The sequence below is a fragment of the Mauremys reevesii genome, linkage group 2 (assembly GCF_016161935.1).
Source record: "Mauremys reevesii isolate NIE-2019 linkage group 2, ASM1616193v1, whole genome shotgun sequence".
In the NCBI taxonomy this organism is placed as follows: Eukaryota; Metazoa; Chordata; order Testudines; family Geoemydidae; genus Mauremys; species Mauremys reevesii.
Window position 1 is genome coordinate 195,969,158 of NC_052624.1, and position 16,251 is coordinate 195,985,408.

General features: G+C 41.4%; 1 long non-coding RNA gene across 1 annotated transcript in view; it reads right to left on the minus strand.

Moving 5' to 3' along the window:
• Positions 1-16,050, minus strand: part of LOC120398406 — a 50,476-nt gene extending 34,426 nt beyond the window's left edge. The window contains exons 1-3 of the long non-coding RNA XR_005594357.1: positions 15,821-16,050; positions 15,640-15,735; positions 3,409-3,533 (exon numbers count right to left, since the gene is read on the minus strand). This is a non-coding gene — a long non-coding RNA (uncharacterized LOC120398406). The remainder of the gene's footprint in view (positions 1-3,408; positions 3,534-15,639; positions 15,736-15,820) is intronic.
• Between the last annotated feature and the right edge of the window lie 201 nt (positions 16,051-16,251).

The window sequence follows — 16,251 nt, forward strand, 5'->3', positions numbered from 1 at the left end:
CATGTGGAAACAGTGCCAGGGCTAATGAAATTAATATTCATGATCAATTCAGATGATTGTGGGACTAAGTCTTTTATCTTGCATACCCTGCTGAAAAACTGAAGTAACTCCACTGAAGTCATTAACTTTCACGAGTGTAAAACTGGTATAAATGAGAGGAGGAGCAGGCCCTGCATGTGTATATTTATTCTGTGCTACTTGTACTGTATTGGAGGCCAATAGCTGATAAAAAGAGTAAACTTTTAGCAACTTGATGAGTATCTTACCACTTGAAAAATTTCCGTTTTCAATATATCCTCTATCTCACCTGTGCCCTTTAGTGTCCCCTTCTGAAATTGCTGAGGGCAGGTGAATATGGGGGGATAGGGGTATATGGAAGGAAACTGTGGGGAGCTTGTGAAGATGGGGGACTGGGATCCTGAGATGCAGGTGAGAGTGGGGACAGGGAAGAGCGCTATTTGAATTGGATCAATATGGGAGGCAGGGGCAGCTCTAGACATTTCTCAGAGGGGTAGCCGTGTTAGTCTGGATCTGTAAAAGCAGCAAAGAGTCTTGTGGCACCTTATAGACTAACAGACGTTTTGGAGCATGAGATTTTGTGGGTGAATACCCACTTCGTTGGATGCATGTAGTGAAAATTTCCAGGGGCAGGTATATATAAGCAAGCAAGAAGCAGGCTAGAGATAACGAGGTAAAGGATAAGGATAAATGGACACAAATCAGATATTAGGAATGGCAATATACAAAAACCTGTAGGAGAACACTTCAACCTCCCTGGTCACACAATAGCAGATCTTAAGGTGGCCATCTTGCAGCAAAAAAACTTCAGGACCAGACTACAGAGCGAAACTGCTGAGCTTCAGTTCATCTGCAAATTTGACACCATCAGCTCAGGATTAAACAAAGACTGTGAATGGCTTGCCAACTACAAAACCAGTTTCTCCTCTCTTGGTTTTCACACCTCAGCTGCTAGAAAAGGGCCTCATCCTCCCTGACTGAACTAACCTCATTATCTCTAGCCTGCTTCTTGCTTGCTTATATATACCTACCCCTGGAAATTTCCACTACATGCATCCGATGAAGTGGGTATTCACCCACGAAAGCTCATGCTCCAAAACGTCTGTTAGTCTATAAGGTGCCACAGGACTCTTTGCTGCTTTTCTAGACATTTTGCCACCCCAAGCAGGGGGGGGGCGCTCTGCCGGTCGCCGGGAGGGCGGCAGGCAGCTCCGGTGGACCTCCTGCAGGCATGCCTGCGGAGGGTCCGCTGGTCCTGCTGTCTGCAGGTCTACCGGAGCCACGGGACCAGCGGACCCTCCGCTGGCATACCTGTGGGAGGTCCACCGGAGCCGCCTGCCGTGCGACTGGCAGAGCGCCCCCCGTGGCATGCCGCCCCAAGCACGCGCTTGGCGTGCTGGGGCCTGGAGCCACCCCTGATGGAGGGGCTGGGAAGAGTACTGAGAGAAGTGGGTGAGATTGGGGAAGGGCACTGTATGAATACAGGTCATATGGGGACAGGGAAGGAGGTACTGTCAGAATAAAATGAACGTGGGGGACAGGAGAATCTAAAAAATGTAAAGACCATGGCTGAGGGAGTAGGATAGGAAACTGGGTGGGGGCAGGGAATGGGAAGTGACAGACCGCTGAGGCAAAAGGGAAGAAGAATATGAGGGTGAGGGGGCTGAGTCAGAGTGGAAGGAGCAGAAGACTGAGAGGAGAGGTTTGGGAGTGAAAGGGGAAATGGACTGTGGAGGGAAAGAATGACTGCTCTCCCAAGGCCGGCATTAGGGGAGGGCAAGTGGAGTCCCTCCCTCCGAAGCAGCTAAGAGAAGGGCCCACAGATCTGTGTGTTCATTTAAGTTTGAATCTTCAAACTCACGTGATCCCACATCAACATTATTTAAGTGTTAGGGGAAACCAAACAATCAGACCAAAACCATTGCAATATTATTTATAAATCTGATTTCCAACTTAGTCTGATTATTTTTGTGGGGTAAGGGGGTGGATTAATGATTTTTTAACCAAATCCATAACTGATATAAATCTGTAAATCTCTGTCTATTGAAGCCAGTGGAGCAATACTATAGTTCCTTCTCAGAGCTTTCCACTCACTCCTTCATGCTAGGGAGGATTTCAGCCTAATCCCTTTGCATTGCCACTTTCTGTACCATGTTCCTTACACTGTTCACAGCCATATTTGTAAACTTTTAAGGCATTTTGAAGGTAGAGAGAGGAAGGGTGGTCCAGTCATTAGAACACCAGTCTGGGACTAGGGAAAAATTAATTCAATTTCCTGCTCCACCACAAACTACCTCTGTGACCTTTGGCAAGTCACCTAGGACCACATTTTCAAAGGCACTTAGGTGCCTGATGATGGAGACAGGCACTTCTGAAAATCCCACTAGCCACCTAACTACCTTTAAACATTTGGCTCTTAGGCTCTTTGTGTCTCCATTCCCCGTCTGTAAAAAGGGGACAATAGCATTTCCCTCCTCAAGTGGCTGTTGTAAGGTTAGATTCCAATCTGGCTGCTTTTGAAGTCAATGGCAAAACTTCCATTTTGGCTTCAGTGGAAGGAGGAGTGGGAACACAAGTTACATTATATTATATTGAGCTATCTGTCAATTTCTTGCTGCAGCCAAACAAATCTTTGTAGCCAGCATAGGTTTGGAGATTCCCCCTCCTCCACCCCCTCCCTTTTCTGATTTTCATTACTGGTACCATCTATCTTTGCCACTCTCCTCTCTGATTTCTTGACTGGCAGTCTGAGCCTCCTTAATATATTCACTCTATCACTGTCCCTCATTGACATCTTGTTGATAATCCTGTCAATGGATATTGAGGGGCTCAAACAGGTTATGTTGTTGGATAGCCATAGTAAGTTAAACACGTTCGTTTTATTGTTATTTAAATAAACACAAAAGTCAGTCTTGTTTTCACACAAATGGGGACTGGAAACTGCATTACTTACCATGGTCCACGCCATGCCATCAGTTGTTGTTTATGCAATGGCCTTCTATGGTACTGTGTCATTTATGACATGAAGCTATCACAGTTTTAGCATTCTATAGGACATTGGTATGTTCCATTCTGTGAAAACACCAGAAGAGTATCTTCCACCTCTCCTGCTAAAAACTTTTGAATAGCTACATTCTGTATGATTTGTTTAATAAAAAAAAGAATGTATTTTGGAGTAAGGGCCAAATTCTGGCACTCTTGCTCATGATTACTCATCGAATATGGTATTCAGTGTTGTTGTAGTGGAAATAGCCTAATAGAATAGGGCAATATCCCCATACCAACTAAACAGAGTGAGGTTTTCACACCATAGAAATAAGACACTTGGAAGGAAAACCAAGTGTACTGCAGAATGTGGTGTTCGTGATCTAGTCAGTGGCGCCTTGTTACCTGAATCAGTAGTAGGGTTGCCAATTTTGGTTGGATGTATTCCTGAGGATTTCATCACATCACATAATATTTAATTAAAGATTAATTCCTGGAGACGCCAGGCCTGGAGGGTTGGCACCTCTTATCTATAAGAAACAAAGCCGGATATATAAAAATAATAATTTTAAAATAGCATAACTACCAAAATGAGTATATGCCTTATGACTTGAATTTTACTATTATCCACTATCCACTATTATCCACTTTCCTCTGCTATTTTATATCCATTTATGACCCTCTATATCTGGGTCATATCAGCATTAGCCTATAATCTTTATCTGGGAAAGGACCATGTCTGTAAATTGTTTGTGAGGCATTTAAGAAATTTTTGGGTGCCTGACTGATAATGAGCAGTGGATGAATGCCTCATGCTGGTGATATGGGGCACTGTGCTGCTATACTTGCCTCTGTTTGGCAAAGCTCTAGGCCTGAAGGGTTGACCAGCTCTGTGAGCAGTTAAGATCCTGTGATACTCTGCAAAGGAGAGTGTTAACCTTGTTGTCCTAATAAAATTCCAGCTCTGAAATTACCTTCTACTTATCTACAATTGTATTTATACAAGTTATTCTTCCCTTCCTCCCTTATGCAAGCAAAATGATTTTTTTTTTTTTTTACAAAAAACACTTTGGAATCCCTTTGGATGAAAGGTATTATCTGTAAATGTAAGTCATTCATCATTATTACATGCAGGGATAACAAATATGAATATGGTACTCAGAGAGGAATTCTTACAGTATATTAATTTATATTTTCCTTCTGCAGATCTTTAAATACTTGTCAGACTACATGAAAGCATCACATTTTTATTTTATATTATTTGTGGTGGGTGAAGCCAAACAATGTAAAACTGGAAGATTATTTAAAAGTGAAAATAAAAACCCAAAGAATAATTCCTCTCTGGTTTCAAGAGATGCACACATGATGCAGAAGAATTTGTAGGGGAGTTAAATGGTACATTGGGGATGTATTTAGCACAAAGCACAAATATTTTCCTGGCATGGGTAGTGGTTGAGTAGACTTAATGCAAAAGAGGAACAACACCAGAATTTAAATTGCAATGGTTTTTAAAAAGGGAAATAATTATAATAAAAAAACTTGGCAATCTCATTATTATGACACTCAAGCTGTCACTTTGCTGCATCATATATCTTCACCAAGAGAACTAATCTCAGAATCTCAACATGTTGCCTACCCTCTGGAGATAGTTGTTGCTAGTGATGATGAATGAAGCAGATTGAAGAAACACAGAATGATTGAGGTTATGAACCTGTAGCATTAATAGTGGCAAAAATAAACTTCAGGTTAGTGTTCAGACTTGGTGCAGATGACGCCAAGGGTTTATAGGTGGGAGTCCTCAGAGCTGTCATGTAACTTCCCCTTTCCCCCCCTCCTTTTTTTTTTTTTTTTGTTAACTAAGATGATATCATGGAGCATTCCTTGTTGTTTGAACACTTAGATTTTAAACCAGTTGTTGTCTTTCATTATTTGTTGTTCAAACTGAAAGCTGTTCCATGCTTCACTTTCTTCCATAAAGGTATTAGAGTCAAAGATGGTCAAGATCCAATTTCTTATTTATAGCCATTTCAGTCAGAAAGCAGCAGAGGACTTATCAGCACCTGTAGTTAGTGTGCTCTGAGTTCAACAACTGTACGTAGTGTTCAATATTTGAAAGCAGCATTGAGGCTCTTAAAGAGAAAAGAGGAACAATATTCTGAACCCTGGGTATGTCGACACTATGAAATTAGGTTGATTTAATAGTAGATTTTTTAGAAATCGATTAGATACAGTTGATTGTGTGTGTCCCCACTAAGTGCATTAAGTTGGCGGTGTGCGTCCATAGTACCAAGGTTAGCATCAACTTTTGGAGCGTTACACTGTGGTAGCTATCCCACAGTTCCCGCAGTCTCCGCCGCCCATTGGAATTTTGGATTGAGCTCCCAATGCCTGATGGGACAAAAACATTGTCGCGGGTGGTTCTGGGTACATGTCATTAGGCCCCTCTCCCTCCGTGAAAGCAACAGCAAAAAATCGTTTCTCGCCTTTTTTCCTGGGTTACCCGTGCAGACGACATACCACAGCAAGCATGGAGCCCGCTCAGCTCACTGTCACCGTATGTCTCCTGGGTGCTGCTGGCAGACGCAGTACTGCAGTGCTACACAGCAGCATCCTCTTGCCTTGCCTTGCGGACGGCAGATGGTGCAATATGACTGCTAGCCATCATCATCGTCCTGTGGGTGCTCCTGGCTGACCTCGTTTAGGTTGGTCGGTGGTGCCTGGGCAGACATAGGTGCTCCTGGCCGGCCTCGGTGAGGTTGCTCGGGGGTGCCTGGACAAAAATGGGAATGACTCCAGGTCATTCTCTTCTTTAAGTTTCATCTAATGGAGATTCAGTCCTGCCTGGAATATCATGCCAGCTGGAGGCTTCTGCCTTAGGCTGCTCTCCCAGTCAGCAGCACCGTGCGGTCACACCTACCCCTTGATCCCATGGTTCATGAAGCCTGGACAGTAGTAAGAAGCAGTTCAACTATAGACTGAGCAACTGCATAATGGTGGTAGAATGTGCCTTTGGACATTTAAAAGCTCGCTAGCGCAGTTTACTGACTCAGTTAGACCTCAGCGAAACCAATATTCCCATAATTATTACTGCTTGCTGTGTGCTCCACAATATCTGTGAGAGTAAGGGGGAGACGTTTATGGTGGGGTGGGAGGTTGAGGCAAATCACCTGGCTGCTGATTATGCGTAGCCAGACACCAGAGCAGTTAGAAGAGCACAGCAGGAAGTGCTGTGCATCAGAGAAGCTTTGAAAACCAGTTTCATGACTGGCCAGGCTACAGTGTGAAAGTTCTGTTTGTTTCTCCTTGATGAAAACCCGCCCCCTTGGTTCACTCTACCTCCCTGTAAGCCAACCACCCTCTCCTTCCCGCTTTGATTTCCACTTGCAGAGGCAATAAAGTCAGTGTTTCAAATTCATGCCTTCTTTATTAATTTGTCACACAAATGGGGGATAACTGCCAAGGTACCCCGAGAAGGCTGGGGGAGGAGGGAAGCACAGGGGTGGGGTAGTTGTAGGGGCACCCCCTAGAATGGCATGCAGCTCATCATAGAAGCGGCATGTCTGGGGCTCTGACCCAGAGCGGCTGTTTGCCTTTCTGGTTCTTTGGTAGGCTTCATGTGGCACTGCTACGAGTCCCTGTTATAACCTCTGTCCTTCATGCCCTTGGAGATTTTGTCAAATATTCTGGCATTTCATCTTTTGGAACGAAGTTCGGATAGCACGGATTAGTCTCCCCATACAGCGATCAGATGCAGTACCTCCTGTTCGGTCCATGCTGGAGCGCTTTCACAATTCTGGGACTCCATGGTCACCTGTGCTGATGAGCTCTGCATGGTCACCTGTGCTGATCAGCTCACTACGCTGGCCAAACAGGAAATGAAATTCAAAATTCGCGGGGCTTTTCCTGTCTACCTGGCTAGTGCATCTGAGTTGAGAGTGCTGTCCAGAGCGGTCACAATGGAGCACTCTGGGATAGCTCCCAGAGGCCAATACTGTCAAATTGCATCCACACTACCCCAAATTCGACCTAGTAGGGTCGATTTCAGTGCTAATCCCCTCATTGGGGAAGAGTACAGAAATCGATTTTAAGAGCCCTTTAAGTCGACAAAAATGGCTTCATCGTGTGGAAGGGTGCAGAGTTAAATCTATCTAATGCTGCTAAATTCAACCTAAACTCATAGTGTAGACCAGGACCCTGTGTAACTTTAAGCATGCAAACTGCTTCATTAACCTCAATGGGACTACTCACATGCTTAAATATCTTGCTGAATTCAGGCCTTAGTCTTCGTTTCCTTAATTAAATTATTCAAGAGATACATCGGGCAGAAAACAGCATTTCTGGTACAGTTTTAAAATTGTAGAATAGTTTCATCACTTAGAAGAAAATAAAATGAGCATAGTTTATTGGTTGTTATAATATAAGGAGGAATAAAGAACTGTACATGTGCTGCTTCCTTCTTCTAGAGAACAATGCCTCCATCTCTGACATACATATGACTGTATGTTTACACCTTTTATTATTTTCTGAACTTCTCTGCAGCAGAGTTCAATATAAAAGGGAATATACATAATACACACATGCACAATACATACATGACAGCATTTTTTACAATGATTTCCCAAAATAGAAGCTGCCCATAGACAGCTTCTCCCTTAAGCAATCATTACAAGGATTAAAAAAATGTGGTAAAAGGTATAAGGTTTAGGGTTTTTTTTTTTCTTATCCTCAAAGTTTTGGAAAATGTCTAAACAGATTTTTTTTTTTAAATTGCTAACTTTTTAACTTTTCTGTTTCAAAGAAACTGCAGTGTGTCATTCCTGATAATAATTTAGCTACAAATAATTGTTCCGCTATCAAGCCTTCAGGCTTCACATTAAGCTTTACACTTGTACTTTATTTACACAATCACATAGTAAAATAAAATGTTCTTGTGTGTATGAGTTCAACTAGCAAAAGAATAAAGAGGAAAGCTATACTGTTTTAAATAGCAGAAATAAGACAAAATAGAGGACAGAAAATAATAAGTATGATACCTTTGTTCTCGTTAAACCTAAACTAGCTGTCATTGTTAATGGAAAAGTTTCAATTGACTTTAAGTGTTGGATCAGGCCCTTCACAACTTTCAACCAACTACCTAACAGCTATTTATAAAAAGTGGATGAGCATTATTGTCTCTGTACCAGAGAGGGGGAAATTAAGGCATGATGAAATTAACTGTAAATAACTGTCTAAACTTGGGTCTGGCACTCGGATGCTGTAAATCAGCATAGCACTACTGTGGCTCTGCTGCTTGGAGAATATTGCTTCTGAGATAGCAAAGTAAAATGATTTGGGGCTGAGAAATGTCAGATTTCTCTTACATTTATATCTCTGATTTGCACTAGATTGTAAAATGGTTTCTCCTGCGCCTTAATATAGAAACATCTGTTCTTGCACAGCAAGTCAACTGAAGTCAGTAGGGCTCTGGGTGAGGGCAGTGATCCAACTATAAAAAGAAATAATTTCAGGATGGAAGCCTTAGAATGGAGGAAAGCTCAAATTACAATTTAATTCACAGTTCTTCATTCTAGAATTTTTTAAATGGAGAAGTATGTCACTTCACTTCTCATAGATGAAAAGGAGTCAGATTTTATTTTATATGAACATCTGACTAAATAGTGTGTACTCATTTGACCTAGAGATAAATGAGCAAGAATCTCTCATGTAGTTTTGGTGCAAGTGGAGACAGGGCCAGATTATCCTAATGAGCAACCCTAGATTCTAAAATATTGTGATATGGATCTGAGGAGAAACCCAGAAAGAGGACTAAAAGCTGCTGGGATTCTTTCCATTCGTTTCAATGGGCTTTGGCTCAGGCTTTTGAAGAGTTTATAATCTGAGCCAATGATTCCAAAAATGCCTAACTTCAAAGCATAACTGATTTCATGTGAGTAGCTCCACTGAATGATATGTGGATGCTCACATGAGTGAGGTTACAGATATACTTAAGTGTTTGCAGGATTGAGGCCAGAGAAAATAAGATGCACTTGGACACCTACACCTAAAAGAGAGTCATGCTGAGTTATGAAGTTATTTTTATTAAGATATTTTGTTTAAGATGTTTTATTAAGGGGGGGATGCCTCAGGGTGGAGCGTAGGGCGTGGGGAGCTGCTGCAGGGGGGATGCCTCAGGGCAGAGGGGGGGATGCCTCAGGGCGGAGGGGGGGAGAGCGCAAGGTGGAAGTTTCGCCTAGGGCGCGAAACATCCTTGCACCAGCCCTGGTTCTGGGTCAACCTGAATCTGCATTTTTTTCCCAGAAAAAACATGTTTCAGCCCAAAAATGTCTCCCTGCTCTACTCAGAACCTCAGGCCACTTCTATTAGGTGCCTACATGTGGATTTAGGAACCTAATTTTAGGAACTCAAGTTTGAAAATATTGACCCATATACCTTACTTTATACACACAGTTTGAGATCCAGCTACAACTGGATCTGTATAATAGCCTATCCCCTCCCCTGCACCTCAAATTAGAAGGGGAACGGTTATACTCTTAAAAAAAATCAGATGCTTTTTATTGTTGACATTTTGATTTCTTTAGAAAGTACATCCCTTTTTTGTGGTTGTTTGGTTTATCAGTGTTTCATGAATGTTAACATCCTACATTACATAAAGGATATGATACAAAACTGCAGTCACAGCCAAAGTTCCAAAGCATTAGCCTAGTCTCTTGTAATCTTTAGCTCAGGTGTGTGTACTGTGTGCAATTTAAATTTACAAGCCCAGTACTTTACATTGTTCTTTGTTTTTTCCTGGACAAAAAATTTTTTTTCAGCTTTTTTAAGTTTTTCAGTCAATACATATGGCTGTTTTCCTAAGCATCATTCACTTGAAAAAATATCAAACCACATGAGAATTAAGGAAAACATTTTTTTATTAGTTGTTTGCCATGGCATTGTAGAGAGGGATTGTAGAGGCTGAGGTAAATTCACCTTGCAAATTGGAGCTCAACTCTTGGTTTAAATTAGATGAAAATGAAAAAAAGAACATCTTACAGAAAATGCACATTGCATGTGATTGAAAGCATTTCTAACAACAGGAATAGTGTGAACTCAATTGATGGTCAGGAAAGATAGGACTATCAGTAAGAAACAGACTCTGGCATATAAGGAACACGTAAAAAAGTACAAGATGTGGACAATAAAACAATGAAGTACCAAGAACATGGTAGTCTGATAGACTAGGAAGCAATCTAAATGATGTTTGCTGCTTAAGCTTCCTCACCAATCATGGGAGACAAGTGAGTGATCACTGAAAATGAAGTTTCTTTGTTTACTTATTGGCAAAGAAGCCTGATTGCAGTGAAATGATCCTTTAGGTACACAGTCTAGAGCCACAGATGCCTTTGCTTCCTTGTGTATTCTTTTACAATGATCAGCTTTCAGTCAGAGCAAGGAGGTCTCAAAAATCCCATGATGGGGTTGGGCCTAGTGTGTTTTTTTTATCTCTAATACACTTATTAGATACACACACTAGATACTGCTGTTTCATATTTCCACGCAAAGTCAAAAATGCAATTTAAAGAACAGCAATGACACTAGCCTAGATGCTGTGCTTTCTTCAATGGGGCTACATAGGGTGCAAGTCAAGACAAGTGTAACCTGAATCCTGTGCATACAAATCACAATATTGAACTAAGAAAGTTCCCTGCCCCTTTCCATATCCTTCACCACCAAAACTACCCAAACAAAAATTACCCTAGTAAAAGCAATACAGAGCCAAGTTAAATACATGGGTATTGATTGCTTATAGCCAGGATGTATCCCACAGAAAACATGGAGAAGAGGGAGGGAGGGGGAAAATCATTCTTGGGTGTACTGCCTCTGAGGTGGGATGGACAGCGAGGATAGGAGATTTCTATTCCTAGAGTCTGTAGAAGAACACATACCTCAAGGAGGAAGATCACAAGTCAAGAGGCCTAATTAGAATAATATCCTGAGAAGTGTCACTCTGTGAAGGCATAAAGGGAAAGTTTCACTATCCAGCCATAACAGGAAGTATGCCTGGAGCAGAAGGGGAGGGATAACTCAGTGGTTTGAGCATTGGCCTGCTGAAACCCAGGGTTGTGAGCTCAATCCTTAAGGAGGCCACTTAGGGATCTGGGGCAAAAATTGGTCCTGCTAGTGAAGGCAGGGGGCTGGACTCAATGACCTTTCAAGGTCCCTTCCAGTTCTAGGAGATTGGTATATCTCCTATTATTATTTTCAGAGAAGAAAAAGGAAGAAAATGACACAATTTCTTGACTAAAAAGAAGTTTTAATAGTTTAGGAAATAATGTTTCTTTAAACTGACAGCATAGTGATATGATTCCTGAAATGATGATGTTTCAGGGCCAGATCCCAGCAGGTGCTAACCATCACATTGACATTCTCCCCTATCCATTACAATTTACATGAGCTGCGGATCTGGCCATGAGTATTCAATAGCATCTATTTAAAAACTCAAGAGAACTAAACACTTTTAAAATGTTCTCAGTCATGGTCATGTCCAGTCCTTTAGAGCTACTTCTAGCAACAGCCTTTGCAGTTTTACTTCTCACTGATGTCAAGGGGATTTTTTTGCCAGTATTTTCAGTGGTAGAAGGATCAGGCTTATATTATAAGTCAGTGTTCTCAATCTTTTCAGGTGGGCTATGACTTATTTGAAGGGTTTTTTTTTTTTAATGAAAATTTTATTAAGGCAAAGTTGCAATAAAATGTTAACATACTTGTGTGATGTAAAAACAAACATTTACATTGTACATACCCCTATAACTAAATAACTCATCAAATGAGAAAGAAGCCTTGTGTAATGCAAATGAAGAACTTTAACAGGAAAATGCTAATTCTTGCACATTTGAAGGCAAGCTGTCATTCTGTGTGATGGTCAGAGATCAAAGACTCCAAATGTGCTCCTCTCTCTCCACCAATCAAACAAAGAGCTCATGTGGGTAGCTTGTTTTGTCAGCTGCTTTTCTGTGAGAAGCTATAAATATGGACACAAGGGGAAAAAAATCTTAATCTCTGGACTGTTTGGATTCTAACAGGGCAGAATAACTGAATGAGAAGATGGAGATCCCCAGAGTTACTTTGGGTAGCCCTGAGAGACTTTTGGGAAACTGGCCAGATTACTACATCTCTGCTACCATTTGGAATTATAGACTGTGACTCACCTGTGCATGATTTTATCTGCTTTAACCTCTCAATAACTCATATTTCTTTTCTTAGCTAATAAACTTTTAAGTTAGTTTACAAAAGAACTGGTTACCAGGTCCGTCTTTGGTGTGAAATTTAGAATGCCACTTGCCCTGGGTGAGTGACTGGTCTTTTGGGACTATTTGTGATTATTTTTTTATGTAAATGACCATTTGTCACATAGTCCAGCCTGTCTGGGTGGCAAGCTGGTCCTCTTAGACACTCCAGTCTATCTGTGACTTACAAGACTATTGTAGTATTTTGGGAGTTCACGTACAGTACTGGGGAGTTCACATATGGGAAAATATCACCATTTTGGGGTGTCTGCTCTGTGTTTGACACTCTACTCTGAGGTAGGCACTCATGGTTGTGAGCCACTCCAGACATCATGCCAATGATTCCGTGGGCATAGCAACGCACCAGTTGAGAAGCCCTCCTGTAAGTGAAACGCCATCTCACCAACTAAGGAAAAAGGGAAAAATAAAGGCACAACATGAAGATCTCTATGCAGACAGTCAAACCATGACAATTCCATATAATGTACTGAGTGCCTGATCCACAGCCCATGGAAGTGAATGAAAATTTCAGTGGGATTTGGATCAAATCCTTGGATAACTGGAAAAAATGTCAGAGTGAAAAGATTGAGCCTGTGGTGCATAAACAGGGGAATCTTGAGGTGGAGTACAGGTTATTTTACCTCTGCATAACTGCTGCTGGAAAACTATATCCAGTTCTTGTGTCCACAATTCAAGAAGGTTTTTGATTAAATTGGAGAGGGTTCAGTGAAGAGCCAAAAGAATGATTAAGAATGCGCCTTACAGTGAAGGACTCAAGGAGCTCAAACTATTTAGCGTAACAAAAAGAAGGGTAAGGCGTGATTTGATTACAAGTCTAAAATAACCCAGACAGACTGAAAAGCCAATTATAGTTCCCTAATAGAGAAAGGTATAACATGATCCTATGGCTGGAAGTTGAAGCTAGACAGACAGACAGACAGACTGGAAATAAAGCGTAAATGTTTATCAGTGAGAGTAATTAATCATTGGAATAATTTACCAAGGGTTGTGATAGATTCTCCATCACTGACAATTTTTAAATAAAGATTGGATGTCTTTTTAAAGATACGCTCTAGGAATTATTTATTTGGGGGAATGTCTGTCTGTGGGTTTTGCTATACAGGAGATCAGTCTAATTCAGTGACTCTCAATCTTTCCAGACTACTGTACTCCTTTGACGAGTCTGATTTGTCTTGCGAAACCCCAAGTTACACCTCACCCCTTAAAAACTACTTGCTTACAAATTCAGACTTAAAACCACAAAAGTGTCACTATTACTGAAAAATGGCTTACTCCCTCACTTTTTACCGTATAATTATTCCATTGATTTATTTTATATGACTATTGTACTTACATTTCAGTATTTAGTATATAGAGTGGTATAATCAAGTCATTTTATGAAATCTTTCTTTGTACTGACTTTGCTGATTTTTTTATGTAGCCTTTTGTAAAATTAGGCAAATATCTAGATGAGTTGATGTACCCCATGGAAGACCTCTGCGTAGCCCCATGGGTACACGTACACCTGGTTGACAACCACTGGACTAGATGATCACAATGATCCCTTCTGGCCTTAGAATCTACGACTAATCCTGAGCAATACATTCAGAACTCTCTCAGTAATTAAAAAAGGATTTCCATATCCCTCTGTAGATGGGTCGGGACTCACCCCTGCAGCACCTCCTGCTGGTGACTCTGGGGAATTAGCTCTTTCCAGCCCTGGAGCGCCCTCTGCAGGCCGGTGATCCACCTGTTTGCTACTGGCCCCGTGTCCCTCCCAGGACCCCGGTGCCCCTTTAACCTTTAATTGGGTTTCCCCTTCCCAGGGGAACCCCCACCCTACTATCCCCACTTCGCCTCAGTAGTGGCTACTGCCCAGTCTCTATCTAGCCCCCATTCACTGGGGCAGACTGCAGTATCCAGTACTCATCATCAGCAAAGGGGGTTTTGGACCTGCTGCCTTGGCCTACCCCTAGGTTGCCCTCTGCAACCCCCAGTACCTGTTGGCCCTCTGCTAGGCCGCAGCCTGGGGCTTTCCAGGCTGGAGCTCCCCAGCTCCTCAGCTTTTCCCCAGCCCTGCTTCACTCAGGTATCCAGTCTCTAGCTCCCTGCAGCCAGGCCCTTCTCTCACTCTGAAGGCAGAGAGAGACTGTTCCCCAGCTGCAGCCACTTCCCCCAATCAGCCCAGCCTAAAGGCTGTTTTCTCCTGCCACAGCCCTATCCCAGGGCTGTTTTTAACCCCTTCAGGGAAGGAGCAGGAGTTCACCCTGCTACACCCTCCAAATTACCAAAGAGTCTGTTTCCTGCAGGCTCTCTCTGAGGCACAAGTTTACCCTCTCCTCTACAGGGAAGGTAAAGGTGATCTGCTTAACTGTGAAGCAGGAACAGAGAGTTCTCCCCAATCTTTATCCTAATCTTTTCAAACCAGGTTGTGATGCCCTTATTCATGTTGAATGGCATCTTTAATCCCAAAGGTAGTTCCACTTAAGTTAGTGCAGCGCCTTGTGGAGTACTCATTGTAAGGGTATTACAAAGATAACACCTAACTGATTTTAATTAGACCTTCAGGAAACAGTTTAGTTCTTAAGTATAGTTCTTAAATACAAGTGAGTTATTTCTCTAAGACAGCTTTGGAATATATTTTTTTTAACTTTAAAAAAAGTTTGGAATGAACCAAGACAACCAACTCATTACAAACACACCACCAAACTGCCCTCAATATTTATTCTTTGATCAGATATCATGAATTTTTAACTATATTTAAAATGTAAAAATAACTTGTGTAATCATTATTATAAATATCACATTTGCCAAGCTATCCAAAATTTGATGGAAAGCATTTATGTCTATGTTTGCCTGCAAAATAACATGTATGCACATATGGTCAGACTTGTGCATGCACACTATGTAATCTGCATAGTGTAATAGTGCTCTGTATTAAAAGTTTAGGTAAATGTATCTACTGACTATGGTCCACATACTCAAAAGTTATTTAGGCACCTGTCACCCATTCATGTCATTAAATTTGAGGAACTGAGCCCATGTTTTACAACTATCAGGAACTCTTCTCTTTCTAGTATTGGTGCTGGCATTGTGAGGGCCTTCTCTGCTGAGAAAAGTAAAATCAGACTAAAGTATTTTTAGCTTTATTCTCTGATGTTCACAGGTTTTAATTTAAAACAACCTTCAGATAAGGTCTAAATGCCAGGCCATTTCCTCCAGTGCTTGAAACTATGTAATATTTCACTAAGGGGATTCCATAGCAGCAGGATTCAAGGAGCATGCCTTTGCGTCATTGAGCAACCCAGCAGACACAGCCCAAAATTAAGTGGCATTTTCAGAAGCACCCTCAATTAACAATTGTACTTACAGCTTAGGAGGCTGGTAGCATATCACTCCAAATTTATGACACCATTGGTCCTGTTTTCTTCCATTGACTTCATGGAGAATTGCAGATCCATGACACCTCAAAAAAAAATCAGGTCTCTGGTTTAGGTAGCTAGATATGGATTTGAGTACCTAACTTGTGCGACCCAATTTTGAATACTTACTGTATATTGAGAAAACATGCTAATGTGTGATGGGTTCACTTTTTAGTTACATGAATTTAGTATGATCATATTATTCTCAGATGGTAGATGCAGGTCTAGCCAAATAACTGTGGCAACAAAAATGTATAGTGCATATTTGAAACTAAAGATATTTAGGAAAAACCTGGAGTCTTACAATTTATTTGTGGTGTTTTGTTAGATTTTTATACTTCTTTATTCATGGTCTTCTACGTCAGGTTGTCATGGTTACTGTGATGTTGAGGCCATGTGTGAGGTTCCGTTTTGAAGTTCATTAGTTACTATGGAAACAATGGTGTCATGGCTAGTGGGGAGATATTTGGGGATGATTTTACATCTTCTGCAGTAAGAAAGTTAAGTTGCTTAAGCATGTTTTATTTTTATTTCACTCTGATTGTGGAGCTGAATATTCG